This window comes from Bos indicus, chromosome 27 (assembly GCF_029378745.1).
Source record: "Bos indicus isolate NIAB-ARS_2022 breed Sahiwal x Tharparkar chromosome 27, NIAB-ARS_B.indTharparkar_mat_pri_1.0, whole genome shotgun sequence".
Classification (NCBI taxonomy): Eukaryota; Metazoa; Chordata; class Mammalia; order Artiodactyla; family Bovidae; genus Bos; species Bos indicus.
The window spans coordinates 13,190,711-13,209,012 of NC_091786.1; the positions used below are offsets into that span (position 1 = coordinate 13,190,711).

Consider the following 18,302-nt stretch of genomic DNA (forward strand, 5'->3'; position numbering starts at 1 on the left):
CAAATTGGCCTCTGCCTTTTCCTATTATTTTTGTCTTTACTACTACTAATGTTTCTGAGCTAAGTCCATTAAGTCCAGAGCTAAAATCATGTGGCTTGCTCTCATGATTCAAATGGTTAAACTATGTGCCATTACAAAACAGATGGGCAGGAAAATAGACAAGCATACTTAATAAATATATTTTCAAAGTCAATTTTTTATTGGACATATTTTTTTAAAGAAAGTCAGGATGACTGAACACAAGGAAAATATTTTATCCATGCGCTCACTCATTCATTCAACAACCATTTCTTGAGCATCTTCCACATGACAGTGCTTTGTGCTGGACCCTGTGGGTTTAAAGAGGAATAAAGCCCATGATTGATGCTCCAGGAGCTCTCCACTACTGGGAAAGGCCCTTAGCAAAGGACAGGGCCATCGCTTATTACACACAGAAAATACCAAGGAAGATCATTAACCGGTGCTTTCAACTTTCATAAGTAGAAAGCGGGCTGAAAGTGCAGGACATTTCAGAGTAGAAAGTCGGCAAAGGGAGGAGAGGGGAGGATACTACTGGAAAATGAGGAGATTTCCAGTGAATCTTATACTGAGTTATAACCATGTGATTCCTAATTTTTTTGGTAACCTATGAGAAAGTGAAAGTGAAAGTCGCTCAGTCGTGTCTGACTCTTTGCAACCCCATGGAACTCTCCAAGCCAGAATCCTGGAATGGGTGGCCTATTTCTTCTCCAGGGGATCTTCCCAACTCAGGAATCAAACCAGGGTCTCCTACCTTGCAGGTAGATTCTTGACCAGCTGAGCTACCAGGGAAGCCCTTTTTAACCTATGCTTACAAGTTAACTCACAGACTGGATTCTAAAATAGCTAACGAACATTGTATCATGAACAAAATTATCTTGTGTCACTAATTTGTGATAAATCTTGCTAGAGCCTACCTTAAATACCCTATATACTTATACCTAGAATACACTATATACTATATGTATACCTTAAATACAGTACATATACAACTTAATAAAAAGTTTATAGAAAACATGACAAATTTTACAAGGCACTCCAGGATAACTATTAATGATAAAGGACACATCTTTTAGTGTGGAATGATGGGCGTGCTCTGTCACTGAGTTGTGTCCGACTCTGCGACCCCATGAACTGTAGCCCACCAGGCTCCTCTGTCCATAGGATTCTCCAGGCAAGAATACTGGAGTGGGTTGCCATGCCCTCCTCCAGGGGATCTTCCTGACCAGGGATTGAACTGGGGTCTCCTGTGATGCAGGCAGATTCTTTACCATCTGAGCTACCAGGGAAGCCTGTGGAATAATAATGTAGCAGGTTCTAAACCCATATATGGAGTTAACCCAAAATGTGAAAAGATGCCTCTGTGTTCCAAGTGCTTCATAGAACCAGGTCTTTTAGGTGGCTCAAGCAAAACCAAGTCAGCAGTTGGGTTACGTTCCACAGCTGTGTTCCCACCGAAGATCAGAGACACTTGCAGGCTTGGTTTATGCAAAGGAACAGAAAGTAATGTCCCAGAAAAACAGGGTCCCATTTAAAGTTCGGTTTGTCTGATCACCAGGTCACTCAGTGGCTCCAAAAGGCGTGTGCCTTAAGAGAGCCCTATCTTGCTTAAATGAAAGGTAATGAGCATGTTTTCCACTACAAACAGTCATTTAATTTTACGACTTTGTCAGTGATCAAGTCAGAGTATTTGTGCTGTGGTTTCCCTCAACCCAACAATCAAGAGAAATAGGTCACTTATTTTTGCAAAGAGGGGGGAAACAGAACTCCTGATGAGAACATTAGCACTCCCTGACACTCTGTGTGTAAGTCCAGTCCTGGCGATGTAGATTGTTCCAGATTAATTACTTGCTACATGCAAAGTGATTTGCTTTCCTCACTGACTAGCAGCCCCAGCCTCTGTTTCAAGGGACTCATCACTTATTTGTTCTCAGTTGAGACCTGTGAAGTGTGTTAGTCACTCAGTTGTGTCCATCTCTTGGGACCCCATGGACTGCAGCCCACCAGGCTCCTCTGTCCATGAGATTCTCCAGGCAAGAATACGGGAGTGGGTTGTCATTTCCTCCTCCAAGGGATCTTCCCGACCCAGGGATGGAAGCTGGGTCTCCTGCATTGCAGGCAGATTCTCTACCGTCTGAGCCACCAGGGGAAGCCCCAGTTGAGACCTAACCTCCTTCCTATGCATTATTGGCTTTCCTGATCTTTTCAAAGGAGGAGCTGGGAGGTCAGGTGCCTTTCCTCCCCTTCTCATCATCCTTTGGAGTCTGATCAGCGAGAGAGAATGCAGCCCAGGCAACTCCCCAATCTGAGTGCCCTGAGCAGGCCTCTTCAGCCTCAGCCCCTTAGAGCAGGTGTAGTAAGTCCACAGAATACCTCCGAAGTCCAGTGGTGTTCACAAGCCTCGGTGGAGAGCCTCCTACCTGCCTGTCCAGAGCTCTCCTTCTGCATGCCTGAAAGCCCCCCTGTCAAAGGAGGAAGTGGCTGCGGGGGGGACCGTCTGCTCCCCATGGGAGGGAGGCAGGAACAGCTGCCACCCAGGCCCTACACTCCAGGCTGGAGTTTTAGGACAGAAGGAGAAAACTGACAGCCCCCAAACAACAGCCTCCCTCCTGGGAAGGCTCTGTGAAGCTTATTATGATGGACAAGCATCACCTTCAGGTGGGAAGTGGTTGGAGGCTCAGAGCAGGTGCTGGCAGCCCTGCCTCAGCGGAGGGGCAAGACACGCCCCCCCCACCCCCACCCCATCCCAGACCCCAGGGCACGGTCAGACCCTTCCTAATGGAAAAATGAGCTGGAGGGTCTGCCCACTGGCTTCCTCCCCCAGCTCTCTTCAGAAGCTTGCAAGGGCTGAAGGCCTACATTTCCAGGAGAGACAGTAGGGGCTACGAGGAGGGGAGCGTGGCAGCATTTTTTTTTTTTTTTCCGGAGAGCTGCGTATCAGTGTGACAAGGGGGCTCCACGGGAGGCCGATGCCGCCAGCTCCCTCTTATTATCCCCCCGCAGGATCTGCTGCATTAAACTGGCAAAGTCACCAGCAGCAGCCCGCCACAGTTTGCAGTGAGCGGCCAGAGGTTTGCAAAACAGACAGCGCCGTCTTGCATTTCTCCTTGCTCGCTAGAGTTTTTATTGCAGCCGAGGGCACCGCGTGAGCAGGGGCCCCCGTCCTGGCCCTCCCCCGACAACCGCTCAGCGAGGCAAAACGCCTGATGGTCACATAGCAAGCTGCCTGCTTTCCAGGGATTCATTTGCAGGAGAAAGTGTGCGCTGGAGTTTGGCACCGCACAACACCAGCTTTTCCTAAGGGCCTCAAACGATGGAAATTCTTTGTTAGGGAGGGAAAAATAAAGGAAGAAAAGGCGAAGCCCGAAACTTAACACGCTGGATTGCAGGCTGAGCTTCCTCAGGCTTGAATTCGTTGCTCAAGACACCTGCCTGCTTTGTCCACCAGCGACTCCTGGCAGAGAGTGCAAGGGGCCCGTATTAATGAGTTCTAGAATCTTCTCTCTGCATCCAATTAGTGTGAATGTTCAGCATCACCTACTGAAAAACTTTGAATATCCTGTATCAGGGAGCTGGACTCCAGACAGGCTCCAAGATTTATTACCATTTCTAAATTTTATGAATTCTATTGTTTCTTACCCTTATTACCAGCATTAGCTCTAATGAGGGTTCTGGGCGGGGGGAGCTGAAAAGGAGAAACACTCACCCCAGCTTCCACCTGTTCTACCAGTAATGTAGCTCTTCTAACCCCTTTGGGATGGGTCCAAGTGTCTTTTCCATGTCTGTGTCTGTTCTGTGTGTGTGTGTATCCCCAGATAACAAGGCATGAAAGAACCAGGGCAGGGTGTTACCTGGATACCCTAGGAAAGTTTTGAACACTTAATATGTTTTCGTGGCAACTGGACTACGAACAGTGATTTATGAATCAACTTTCCAGTTTCCTTCTGATCTTGTCAAGGATGCAAATTTTGTGTTTGTGCGTTTGTCAGTCACATCTCCAGTGTACCTTCCTAACTGACAAGTTTTCTTAAGAAAACGAGAATGGCGAGAATGAAAGGAGGCTGGTAATCTGCTCCCACCACCTTGTTGTTGCTGTTTTGTTTTTTCCAATGTGAAATACACGTGGCAGGAAGGAGGCTGACCCACCCCCAGGGCGACTGTAGATTCTTCCCTCAAAGATGTGTTTGTGGTGCTTAGCATCACTGGTGCCCCAGGAGGCCGGGGAGCCAGTCTGGTTGCTCAAGTATGATTGCTACTTCTTAACGCAATGCGTGGCAGTACGCTTAGTCACTTAGCAACTTCGGGAACTCAGACTGGGGGACTCGATACACTAATTTAAGTTCACATATTCTTGTCATTTCGATCCCCAAACTTTGGCGAAACTCTATCCTAAAGGTTCAGGCTTTTCTAGGAGGCATTGTTCTTGTTTTCCGAGGGCTTAGTCTGTGTCTGATTCTGCACCTGCTTACAAACGCCAAGTATGTTTCCTCCGGCCCAAGTAGGGTTAGACGCAGGTCGGTGGAATCCTCTGTTCTGAAGTTGAACGCGGAGGTGGAAGGAGAAGGCTCCGGGGCCCCTCTGCCACGTTTCTAAGAACATGTCTGGGTGGCGCGGGACACTATTCCTCAGCAGCACCTCGCCCCCCACCCCCAATACGCTAGGGCGCCCCAAGAGGAGCCATGCGCGCTCCTGTCTTCCCGGAGCGAACACGTCCAGATTCGGCCTCCGCTGGTCCCGGCACCGAAAGGTGCCCGCCGGTTCGCGGGGCCGAAGAGCCTGCGGTCTGCTCTGCTAAGGTCTTGGGCTGGCTGTTCCAAAACTCCGGAGCAGACTGAACTTAAAGCTACCCCGGGAGGGAGCCCTGTCTTCCTGCCAGGGTGGGCTGGGGCGGAAAAGCCCGGAGTTTCCCGGGGAACTTGAGTGAGTAAAAAGTGACAGTGCCTAGTGCACAGCAGTAAACTTTTTTATTTCTTCCCAGAGCAAGCATCGTCTAGGCAGGGGTGGCCTTCGGTTGCTAATTTGAGGGGAGAACAGGGAGGGAGAGAGAGAGAGAAGAGAGAGAGAATGCGGAGTGTGCAGCCTCTGGGGGACTCCAGAATCCGTGCCCGGACCGGGGCGCGTTTGCTGCAGTCCTGGAGCTGAAACCCCAGGGTGGACACTTGTTCTCCGGCAGCGCCGCGTCGGGGCTGCTGATGAAGCCTGAGTGTTTAGAGACTCAGACTTTCCCTGTCGGAAGGTCATTTACACTTCTCAGCCTCGGACGAGAGGTCACTCTGGAAGGGAAGGCGCGGGTCATTTTCAGAGGCTCTGTGAAGGACGGGCCGCCTACCGGGGGGTGGAAATCCTTAATTACACCCTTCTGCCTCGAAATCTATCTTTCCGGCAGTGTCTTGCACTCCCACCTCCTCGGGTGACTCAGCTGACCTGAAATGCCCACCCTACGGAAGATCAAGAAAAGTAGTTTTGGAAGAAGGTTAAAGGTTTGATTACACAGACAAGCGTTTACACTTAGGTCCAAAGCAATTACCGCCCCCTCCCCCAGCTCCTCCTCCGGGCCCCTCGGAGAGGAGAAGGACAGACACCCCCCCCCCCCCCCGCCTCGACGCGCGTACCCCAAGCAGTTTGCTGGCGCGTGTGAATTTCAGTGGGCGCTGTTTAACTTCGTTAGTGTTTGCAATCAGCGGCGGGCAGACCCCTCGTCGGAGCCGCAGAGCCGGCCAGAGCCATTCATCAGCGTGAAGTGTTATTCATGGATGACCCCTAAATCACGGCCGGAGTAGTAGATGCCCTGATTGGTCGCAGCATGGGAGCCTCGGTGCTTTCCCGAACCCGACGCGGCCGGGAGGAGGGCGGGAGGAAGGGAGGGGCGGCGAACGTGGTTCAGTCCGGCAAATCCCATTTGACAGAAAAAGGCAGTAAACGGGGAATCTCTCTTTCCGAATAAAGGAGAAGGAGAAGAAATAAAGTACCTGTCATCTTGACAAGTGGCGGCGCGGAGGAGTCCGGGATTATAAATGATCGCGGCCGGTCCAGCTCGCCCCGCGATTGGGCTCTCCCGCGAATCCGCACGGGGGAAGCGCATGGTAGGCTCCTCGGTTCGGCTCCTGCACTCTCTCTCTCTCGCGCACACACACACACACACACACACACACACACACACACACGGACACGTGTACGCGCCTGGGGCCCGGGCACTCTCGGTCCGGCGCGTCTCCCACGTCACCCCGTTCAGGTCCCGGGTACCCCTCCCGGGCCCTGCGCCCGCCCGGCTCGCGGGCTCACCTCACGCGCTTCTCCGTTCTCCGGCTCCCCCGGGGGGCCGGGGACCGAAAAACTCCGGCCCGGGCCTCGCCGGCCGAGGAGGAGGAGGCTGGAGGGGGCCGGCGGGAAGGGAGAGAGGGAGAGCGCGGGGGAGAAAAAGAAAGTGAACTCATTGGCGCTCCGCGCGCGCTGCCCTCCCCTCGCCGCGTCTCTCGTCCGCCGCGGCCAGGCGGTGCGCAGGGAAGGAAGTTGTAACACTTGCCGAGACCCCCTCCCCGCACCCCCTCCCCCGCCCCGCTCTCCCGGCGGGGCCCCCTCCCCCGGGTCCGGCTCCTTTGAATTTGGCCAAGTGCGGGGTGTGTGTGTGTGTGTGTGTGTGTGAGTGAGTGTGTGTGTGTGTGTGTGTGTGCGCGCGCGCGCGCGCTGCTCGGGTGGACGCGGCGGCGGCGGCGGCGGCCGGGCAGCGAGCGGGCGGCGCGGCGAGCCGAGCGCGGTAAGTGCGGCGCCGCCGCCGGCGCGCCCTCCTTCCTTTCGGGGGTCCTAGTGCCCGGGCCGTGGCGCCCGAGCCGGAGGGAAGGCGGGCGGGAGGCCGGCCCGGCCGGCGGCGCGGTTCTCCGAGCCGCGCTGGGTGGCGCCGCCAAGTTGGCCAGCCCCGGGGGCCCCGGAGCATCTCGTCGGCGGGCAGGCTTTCCCCGGGGCTGGCCTCCCGGGTCCCGGCCTCCCCGTGCCCGCCCCTCCCCTCGCGCCTGACACCTCGGGCTGTCAGCTCAGGTGGGAACTTCGCGGGTTGCCTCTCGCCAGAGGATCTGGGCGCCGCTCCCCCCTAGATCGGGGAGCCCCGGGCTGCCTGATTCCCCGGGAAAGGCAGCCGGGCCGGGGCGCTCCGTGGGGGCAGGGAGCCCAGCCCGCCCGGCTCTGGTCGGGGCGATCCCCAGTTTCGTAGTGCGGCCCCAGGTCCTCTGTGTGAGTAGGAAGGAATCTCGCAAGATCCTGTGGGGCTTCCAGCGAGTGGGGAGCCTGGGATGTCACCTCTCTTCCGGGGAAGTGGAAAATTGGCTTCTCCAAATCTCGGGGAGCCAAGTTGGGAAGGACTGGAGGCAGAAAGCGGCTGGGATCGTGTAGGGAATGGTGGATCTAGACTGCAACTTGAGCTGTTTGAAACTCCGGGTGAGGCTGCAGGCAAACAAGCAAATATCCTGAACCGGGCATAACGAGCACAGATTCCTGAGTCTGCAAGTTGGTATCATGTTTTACAACAGAGTGAAATATTTTTACAACAGCTTCAACTATCTTAGATGGAGGTGGGTTCGTCTTCGTCCGATCTCTGCTGAACACCTTATGCAGTTTGAATTCCGTGACTGCCTCACCTTTAAGGTGGTTGCAGTGGTAACCTGCTACTAATTCTTATTGCAGAGGAAGGGTAAGGAGTAATTTTACCGTTATCCAGCAAATACTTTTTTGTTTACTGAAGTCATTGTAATTTAAAGCTAGAGGAAAGTTTCCGGGGGACTTTGGGGTAAGTGCAGTGGAAGTGAAGAGGGAGCGCTGTCCAAACACTTTTACAGGGCCCCAGACAGCCGAGATACCGAGGACAGGACTGTCTCTTCATAATACTCTATTTCTTATCTTCTGACAATGTATTTGTCAAACATTTGCAGGCTCTGGCAGAATCCACTGGGTGGTCTTTTCACTGAAATAGAAATATGTTCAGGAATTACCTTTCCCTTCTGTTGTCATAAGGAAAAAAAAAAAGACAGGACTGGCATCTTTGGAGAGCTTGGAGGAGTATCCAAAAAGATGGTATTGCAACCGAGCAGAACTTGGTGATTTTATTTCTTTTGGGAGTTTGTTTAAAATACCCAGCACACACACACCCCACCGGCCAGTTGCCTACCTGGAGAAGTACTTGTAGTCTTTTTAGTGTATTAGGAACAGAGTTTAGAATTAAGACTGTGTGATTAAAATTCATGATAGATTTTCATATTTCAGTTGAAACAAAAGATTTCACAAATATGCCAACAGCCTTGCTTTGTGCGTTCCTTAATACATTCTTAATCATCTAAAACTTTTAGCTTGTATTTCTTAGTATATGAAATTCTTGGAAGAGCCTTGAAACTTTTGATTTGTGATTCTAAATGCAGAGCAAATATTTAATTCTTGCTCTAAGAGTGAGGGGTTAGTTCAGTAATAAGACTTGCTAATCCCACTTTAAAATGTCACCGCATTCACAAATTATTCCTAAATTCTTTAAGGGGGGGTGGGGTTATAATGAGTTAGTTATTCTATTGTGTGTTTCAGGATTACTTGTAACTCTCTTTGCTGTTGCATTTTTCTGAACAATCTTTTCTCTTTCCTTACATGAATTTTAGTGTTCCTCTTACTCCAAGGTACTATTTTTTGTTTTTTTAATTTTTAAACAACGTATTATGAGGGAAAGTAGTTTCTTTGAGTAAGACAAATTTATTATACACATACTACACAATTTTCATGAAAAATGAACTTATATACTAATATCTATAGTAGTGCTCATATATTTGGAAAATCTGTTAGCATCCTGTGCTAAGACATCCGTGTTAGCAGCCCATAGAAAGTGAACATCGACCCTGATGAGGACTGCTTGGGTATCTGAGATAACCCAGACGAATTTATAGTAGAATTCTGACTACTTATTTTTTGAAACTGAATCATTTTGCATGGCTGTGTTTATTTTCTAGAAAGACATGTTTTAGGTAAATTATAGAGGCTTTTCATACTATGATCTTGGAGGCGTGTCATGAGTTTGTTGGGTTAGAAAAGAGAACCTGCTTTATTAGGCTGAAGACAAAGAAAGATAAGGATGCTTACCTCTGAATAGATGAAAGCACTTAAATAGAGTGAAAAGTTGTAAATTTATTTGGAAAGAGAACCTAGCTAAACAATAATAATCCAGTTAGCAAGTTCAAGCTGGTCCTTCTTATCTTTGCTTCTGGGAGCCAAGAATAATTATTCTCTTTGTAAAAGAGTCGAGCAAATAAGAATCCAGACGAAAGTGTGTTCCTATCATTGTGAGTTGAATGAGCTACCAGAAATACCTGATCAACTTTCAGCTGCCAAATTATATTTTTGCAGTAGCTGTGAAAGTGTGCTTGTAAATGCTGAAGTTTATCCTTTTAATGACAGTACTGGCAAATAAGTCCTGAGGATGATCAAAGTCTGATAGAAAACCACTAGAAAGACAACTTTATTAGTTTACTAATACTGGTTGTATAAATATATTTACCTCCTTTCTGTTAAGCTTTATTTTTCACTTAAAAAGACCTGGTCTCTGGGTGGCTGAGGAATGTCATCCAGGTATTGCACTTATGTGAAGCAGTGTCTTCAGCAGCATTAATGAATAATCTGCCCTTTTATTGAAGATGTGCTGTAGAAATCTATTAAGCATGTTCAGTTATGCATTACTTATCTACCAGTGTTTTGATAGTCAAATGTCTATTTTGACTCTTAGGACAACACACGTAGATGGAGAATAGCCGGAAAGAATACAGTAATTTGCTATCAAACTTTTACTCTGATCTGCAACCAATTATACATTCCTTTGAATTTTCCATTTAAGTTATATTTGTTTTATAAAGTGGGATGAGAGTGGAGAAGAATTTAACATGCATTCAGAATAAAGAAGTGCACTGCAAAGCTAGTATAATAATACCATACTACTGAAAAGTTTCAGCAACTGAGTCTTAGAAATTATCTCATGGAAGCTTCTTTGAGGACACATTCAGAACCTGATTTTGGCGATACCAGCTATTTTAAGAGTCCTGATGGAACTTTTGTGAGTAACAAAAGAAAAAAAAATTCTTACTTTCAAAACTGATTAATTGTTGTGTTTTATAAAAACTGATTTATTTCATACTTTTTTATACCAAGCATTACCATTATGAAGCTCTCCTTCTAATTGAGATTAATGTTTCTGAGCAAAGAAGTGGTTTGGAGGGCTGCATTCATTTTGAGTGCTATTGTAATCAATTTTAGATACAGCATTCCACAGTGGATCAGTTTGCATCCAGACCTGCCTTATTATATAGAATTAACTTGTTGGTGATTGATAGTGTTACTTCTATATCCTGAGAAGTCATTTGTTTCCAAACAAGTGTGATGGCTTGTACAAGTCTCAAAATACTGCTTTTCATAATTAAAACATCCTTTGAGGGACCTAATTTGAACTTTCTCTAAGAACTAGATAAAGCATGAAGACGCAATTCATTAATATGTTTTCAAATAAAATAGCCTCTCCCCAATACAGTAGGCCTCAAGGTGTGTTTTCTTGCTCATCAAAAGGTTTTATCACTTTTGGGGTGTAAGTGGCAAACATACATTTAGGTTATTTCCTTTTTTGTTTATTATCAACATTCTAGTTGAGTTTTTGAAGGATTTTTTTAGAATTATAGATCTACATCTCATGCATGTATTATAACTTATTTCACAAGGCGGTAGGTATAATCCTGACAATGAAAGGTAATGCATGTGGAGGTAATTCTTTATCCTCTTTGGAAACCTGGAAAAATGGTGAATGGTATTGTCCCTACTGTGATATTTGCATCTGTCTCTTAGCTGTGTCTAGCCAGTCTCAGCTTTATCAGCTTTTCATTCTTTTCTGAAAGACCACATTAAGATTTTCCTGGGCTTTGGTCCATATTGCATTGCTTAGTGTGCTACATGCTTGTAGTCTCAGTAAAATAAAATATTAAAAGCATAGACTATAAGATTAACACCGATAAGTATTCTAATATAGCCAGAGTGTGCAGGATTTTTAAATAAAGGTGGAACTGCTTTATAGGTTCATATGAAGTTCCATAGTGGCATTGTCCTTGGTTTTCAGGGAAAAAAGACTTTGTAGGAAATGTGTTTGTTGTGTTTTCATTTTCTTCTCTGTATTAATGGATTCTTTACATTGCATCAGTGTTTTTCCAGTTATGAACATTCATTAAAAACAATTTTAACACTAAACTAATGCCCTTAAATAGCCATTTTCAAAGCATTCTTCTAGCCAGTCATTAGAACATAGACTATCAAAATACAGAAACATGCTGTAAGATGTATAGATGTTTCATATAGCAAAACCACAATAGGATTCATTCACTGAAAGAATTTTGTTGAAGTTCTTTTGCTAGTTTTGATTCAATAACTGATGACTGGCTAGCTAGAACAAGCTACATAGTAGTCTCATAAAAGATAGCATCCATTCAAACCTGTTTGTTTCTACTTTAAATAAATCTCTATACAAATAATGTCAGTATCATAGAATGTACTCATAAACCATGTGAGTAAAGAACTGAAACCGTATCGGATATCAGATGATGATAATGATGATGTTGACGAAGAGACTTTTACTGCCCTGTTGATACTTTTGCAGTCTTGGAAGGGCTACTTCTGACTTTTCAAACAAATCTGTGATAGGTGGCAGTCTTAACTGAGTTCCATGACTTCGGTGAAATAATAGATGGTTCTAATGCAATAAAGAGCATGTGTAGGATGAAATGTATCCTTCTATCAAACTATACTATAGTTGTGTTCTTTATTGTAGATTAGGAGTTGATAACCGCTTGTGGGGATGTGGCCGTTTAAAAGTCCTTTTCTGTGTGTTTGTAGTCCTCTGGCTTACCCTAGGGCATGCAAAACAGCAAGCATCCTTTGTGAAAATGAGGTGTTTTGAGAAAAATAGGTGCATATATTCCCACTTGGATATATATACATGTTCAATTATAGAAAAGTTAGTGTGAGATGCTGTTTACTGACAAAGTATCTTCAAGTATGGTATAATACTTTTTACTTCTATTAGAGACACTGGAGAGAAGGGGGGAAGATGTGATTTGGGTTTCCAGGGGAGAGAATCATATTACTTAATAGTAATCATATTATCACATTGTTTCATAGTAATAATTTTATAATTATTATGGGTCTACTGGATCTCTGCCTCAAAACCAAAAGAATATGCAGAAAGAGACCAGAGGAAAAAAGAGAGGGGAGTTGAGGGGGGAGGGCGGGAGAAAGGGAGAGGGGAGGAGAGGAAGAGGAGGCAATATGATTATGAAAATCTGTTACAAAAAGTGATGGTCTTTTGAGCACTGTCTGTGTTTAGCAGCATATTTGACAGGAAAAGCAGTCTATAAAGGGCATATTTGGTTATTTAAGTTAATTGGGTAAGTACAAGAGAAAATTAACTTCTAGTTGGTTTTTTTTTTCACTTTTTAAGTATGTGCATTTTAAGTCCCTGCATGGGAATTTGAACTTCACTGTCTTTTTTAAAAAAATCATTCAAGAAATTCTAAATATTGTATATGGTTCTTCATATTGTTGAGGAAAAGAAGCGTATTAACAGCTCTGTTTTATAAGGATACTTTCTTTGTATATGGGACTTATCAGTAACTTATAATTTAATAATTATAAATTTTATGTAGAGATGTATAAGAAACATTCCAATTATTTTAAAGGCTCATTTAGGAGGTAACTAATGAGATCACTTATCTTTGAAGATCAGGCTTGTAACCAATACATTTCCATCATACTGCCATTTCTTCGGTGATCAGTTACACTTGCCAGAATTGTTGTGATAATTCCTCTTGAGATGGCCATAATTTAGACAGAAATAACAGCGTGGTGACGACTGTCTGCCTTCAGTCCGATTCTAAGCACTTCTGAATAGTGGGGTGATGTGAATTTGTGGTCCCTGCTTTGCCCAGGAAAAAAAGAGAAAAGCTATTCTCTTATTAGAATGGATGATTTCACCTCAAGTTAAGCTTGACGAATCTTTTATGATTAGAACTGTGGACCCCTATCAGTGCGAGGGGGGTGCAGTATCTTGATAACAGGGGCGTTTCTAAAGAAGAGGTCCTTCTTTCTTCAAGAGCGTGTTAGCACCTGCGCTGTGCTCAGCATTTGGCTTCTTTGCTGGAGAGGTATCTTAGGACAGCTCATGGACTTGGGTCACACACTGGAAGGTATGTTCTACAGACAGTCATAGGACAGGATTGAAATGACTTTCATTTAAGTTTTAATTTTTCATGCAACATGAAATTCATGAAGTATTTTAATGTACTGGCAGGAAGCACATGTAGATACGTTCATGTTGGGATGTGTTTATTTCGGTAATTATCATAGTGAACCTATTGAAAACTATACTTATGGTTTATTCTCATCTGCCAAATGCCCTTTTGAAGTATAACATCTGTGCTAATACTTGTATCAGAGAATTTGGAATTTGTCAACATGGAAGTGGGAAAAATTGGCGAGGAACTGGTACTTTTAAATAGCTCAAAAAAAAAAAAAAAGGCTGGCACAGGGCTTGTCATTTAAAAGAATTATGAAAACCAGGAGAAGACAGATGTAAATTTTATTTCTTCAGAATTTATAATAACTTCCAGCTAAATAAAGCTGACAGTCCTATAGTTCTAGAAGAACAAACGTGACTCTTTTTTCCCTCCGAAGAACAAAAAAAAGTATCTTGAACAGCATTATTACATTTTTATAAGCAAAAAATGAAATGAATGTTTGAAAATGTAAACTCTTTCCTCTTGCATTTTGTACAATAACCAGAATAATAAAGGTAGGAAAAAAACTGCAAATAGTAACTAATCTAGTAATTCAAATAAATGGAGAAAAGTGACTCATTCTAATATCATAAAGGAATAAAAGCTATAGTGTAACCAACCATATTTTGTCTCTTGATTGGCACAAATTTAAGGCATTCTTCTTACAGGGATGTTGCTAAATTTTACAATAGCATCAGTAGTAGTTGGAGAAAAATTTGATATAACTAAAAGGTTAACCCTTATCATCTTCACTAATACTTTAAGAAATATCCCTAAAGAATTACAATGCTTTTGAAAATAACTATACCTTCTAGTAAAAATAGAATATGTTAGTTACCTTACAAATCTGTTGATGACTTTGGGTTTAGCAAGGGGTGAAGCTGAAGTGAACTTCTTGCCTGATATTATTATTCAAATTAGAATAGACATTTTCCATCTGTAATATATTTCTATGTTTATATTTTCTACTTTGAGTTCATTTTCAACGTGTCTTTCTCCCGTGAAGCTGCTAGTATATTTCACATTTAAATTTTCATTTAAACAAAAATGAAAGTTCTGACACATAGGTAAGATATACCTGTCAGTTGTTGTTTAATCACTAAGTCATGAACCTGTCTGACCAGAATTCAGTCCTCACTTGGAGTAACTTTTATATTTCCACTTAACTTTTTCTAGCCAAATATGCATAGAATAGCCTGTTCTATATTTCCTGTGATTAAACAATAAAATAGAGCAAACTTCTTATTTAGTGATTGCTTTTGCCTCATAATGTTCAGTCTCTGAATGAGAAGATTCTGGCATCACAAAAATTTTGTCAACAGTGTTGGCTTGTTGATTTGCCAACAAAATCCTTTTTCTTTGTAACCAATTTTAAAAACTACATGTATGGCAGGAACTTTAAATCAATACTTTGCTAAAGATTAAAATACTTTAATATTTACTGTCCTGTATTTTGATGGTGATTTAATTTTTTATATTATTCTAATTTGTATAATATTAGGTGATGAAGTGTATGTATAGTGTTATTACTTTCAAGGGAAATATTGCAAACAATGAAATTTTACAATTAGATTTATTTTAAAAGTTATTTATGTAAAGATTTGAAGTATAATAAATTGCAGTTTAAAATACAGCCTTAAACAGAAAAGTCCTCATTTTATACTTTTTCAAATTCAGATATTGTTTTACTAATGTATGTGTGTGTGTAAATGAACCTTAAATTTAAACTAAACTTATGGCTTTTATCTTTTATATGTTTCCACTAATCAGAACCTCAGATTTGTGTTTATATGGGTATTATGCTCTGTAGTCTATAATTAAGAAATTTTAAAATATTAGGAATCAAAACCTTCACTAGCTCCAGACTAAGTTTTTAAAGAAACCTAAAATGAATTAAGATGACTAGACAAATCTGGTGTTCACGAAATCATTAAAATACTTTGAGTTAGCAAATACTTCATTTTACATAATCTAGACACTTGAAGACTATTTGTTAATACGTATGTGTGCAATGTCCACACAGATAATGAAAAAAGTTACTTATTACAAAAATGAAAGATGATTGATGTATTTGTACTATTGTCCTTCAGTTGCTCAGCATGAATTTGTGAAATAAATGGTACATTTTAAGATACATCATTTACTGATACTCTGGTTTCAAGTTGTAAGATTCATATAATCTTGCATTTCATTTAAGTGTGATGTCAGCAAGTTGGATCAACCTTGAATCAGTATAGCCAGTACAGAAGTCTAATCTCTTTTTCTTTAAGTTTTGCATAAAATCTGCACCTTCCAACAAAATAGTTCTGTTCCACCATGCCAGTGTTTGATATCTTTGATGAACGAAAGAAAGAGATAAAGGGGAGGACAAGTACTTGTTTTGTAAGGGGCCATCAATTAATTCTCCTCACATCCTCTGATGAAAATAGCTTTTAAAAACTGCATTGTGTTTCAGATAGGAACTGTCACAGATCAAGGTTGGTGAATTTCCTATTTAGCTATTAGCAAAGGATAATGTGAGTTACTTAAACACAGATCATTAATGTATCACATCTTAAATATATTTATCACATTTAAGGTATATGAATTAGTTGCATAATTACCACTTGAGCTTTGCAAAGTCTATAACTCACTTTGGAAATTTTAAATGTTGACAAAAAGCAAAATATTAGCTCTTAGTCTTGGAGATTGTTACTTGTACCTTTGGGGGACTGTTTTATTGTTTATTGTTTTGTTTTTCTTTTTTTAAAAAACAGTCATGTCATTCCTTCTAGGGTATTTCTTATTTAATTTTAATAGTGACACGTAAGCATGTTTTATTTAGAAATAGATATAAATTATTTGTACATGTTAGGCTTTAAAGTATCTCAATGTGTTCTGGGTGAAGTTTTGGTTCTTTTAGGATTAAGGTTCATTGGTATAAATGGCTAATTTTGGTTGAGGAGTGTTACATAGTTTTTAAGTCCTCGTTATTACTTTTAAAAGAATATCCCATCAGGAAGAGGAAGCTTTGTGGATAAGCTGCCACTCTTTGATGAAGGATTATACATTCTCCCCTAATTCTGTGCTCCCATAGTCTATTACACAGTGGTTTTATCAAGTAGCACTAGACTAGCCTGGCCAGCATTTCATTTCCTTTAAAAAGTTAATTGGTTCCTTTCCTAAATCTAATATTTATGTAGAACTGTAGTCTAAACATGTGTTTTAGGCATTGACAGATTCAACTCCTAAAATCCAAAGGTTCATAATTTGATGCAAGATAATGAAGCCCGAGAAGTTTGGGAAGATACTTTGCCCTTCTACCAGATGACCAGTGAACTGATTACTGCCTGGTTCTCAGTCCTTTAAGTGGTTTGCCTACTCAGTGAAGTTTTCTGGGTCCGTGACCAGATTGAAGTTCTTTGTAAGCTTTCTTCTTGTAAGTAATAATGAAGGCAACTTGAGAAAGAAGTAAAAGCATATAAAAATGAAGCTGTCACATATTACAAAGGTTATAGTTAATTTTCTCTGTTTATGTAAAAAGTGAGCATGTTTTGGTCAGAGATTTTTTTTAAAGAAAGAATTATCCTCTTATTTTATTATATTCCCATTTAGAATGAACAATTCTAAAGAAAATTGTGAGAGAAGGGTGTCATGTTCAAAGGAGACCTTTTTTGGTCAAAGAATACATTAAATTGAGTAATCAGGCAGGACAATTAATTGTATTTATATTTGTATCAGTTTTTTCTCAGTGTCAAGCATAGAAGACCATTTCACTCTGTTCAAGAATCAAATATGAGTTAAGACATTTTCATTGTAAAACATAAGTGATGCCACCAAAAAGGCACAATTTATTACAGACAATTAATTTACCTTAATAAATGGGTTCATATTTCTGAGCCTTGTAGCTTCTAAACATTTAAGAGTAGCAAAGTTTCTGTAAAAATTGAAAAGTGAAGAAATAATTTTTTCTTTAACAATTAAAATAATTCTGTTTTTTTCTATTCTTATTCATTGAAACATACGGTATAAACTTCAGATGACTTTATAATGTTCATATCCTATTCTGAGTTATTATCCTTGTAAGATTTTATGTATAGATAAGTATATATCCATTCTGAAAGATATATGACTCAAATATTTTCTATTTTTAGATATTAAATTGAAAATATTTGTAAGGAAACTACTTTAAAAATTATCTTTCATGATCACTTTAGTATGGCAGTTGCTTTTTCAAACCTTTATAAAAGATTCTAGATTTTTATAATTGGAATAAATATGTTAAAAAATAAATACTACCTAAAACTAGCAAGAGGTAAGGAAGTTTCAGTTAATAATATTTTTAGAAGAACAAGAATTTAAATAAAACTATAAACTATTTTATATAAATATTGTCCACATGTCCAGTTTGTTATCAGTAAGACACAGGTTTAATATTTTTAAATTAATAACCTGTTTTAAAAAGAATCATCACGTTTACCATTTCTGATTCTTACAGAGTATTTCTGTTTTCATTTTGCATATAAAGTAGTACAGATTAAGGATTTTAAAGAGCAGGCTTTCTTTCTATCTTTCATCAGCTCTGTAGCTGAACCCTGACAATCCCCTTCTTCATTATTCTAAGCCACTATCAGATTCTAATCTTTGCTGTCTCCACAGCTGTTTGAGGATTTTTTTTTTTTTTTGCAAATGTAATTACAAATGCATGTGTTTTGTGCACCTCACTTCCTATCAGTGTGGATAAAGAGAGTAGGACAGTGGTGTGTGTAGGTCCATGGATGATTCTGTTCCTTTTCAGATCATTATGTCAGCGGTTATTAGGAAGAATTGCAAGAATTAAAACACAACAACTTTGACTTCACTGATACTGAAAAACAAAAATCACTGAAAATTTAGTAATTTCTCCAGAACAAGTACATTTTTATTGACTTATGCGCCACTAACTCAAGTGGTTACACATTTCCACAGGGCGTTTTTCTA

The 18,302-nt window shown here is 41.7% G+C and overlaps 1 protein-coding gene and 1 long non-coding RNA gene across 8 annotated transcripts in view; one reads left to right on the forward strand and one right to left on the reverse strand.

Annotated features, from left to right (window-relative positions):
• The window catches only part of TENM3 (teneurin transmembrane protein 3), a 2,742,616-nt gene that overhangs the window by 2,116,905 nt on the left and 607,409 nt on the right, over window positions 1-18,302 (forward strand). The window lies entirely within an intron of this gene.
• Window positions 4,964-6,541, reverse strand: LOC109553474 (uncharacterized). 2 transcript variants are annotated; one of them, XR_002180043.2, is made up of 3 exons: window positions 6,301-6,541; window positions 5,631-5,950; window positions 4,964-5,456 (listed from the first exon to the last, which is right to left on the reverse strand). It is a non-coding gene; the product is annotated as an uncharacterized lncRNA (long non-coding RNA). The 2 variants fall into 2 exon arrangements; XR_011564524.1 differs by lacking the exon at window positions 6,301-6,541 and adding an exon at window positions 5,988-6,121 and having other exon boundaries at window positions 5,631-5,778.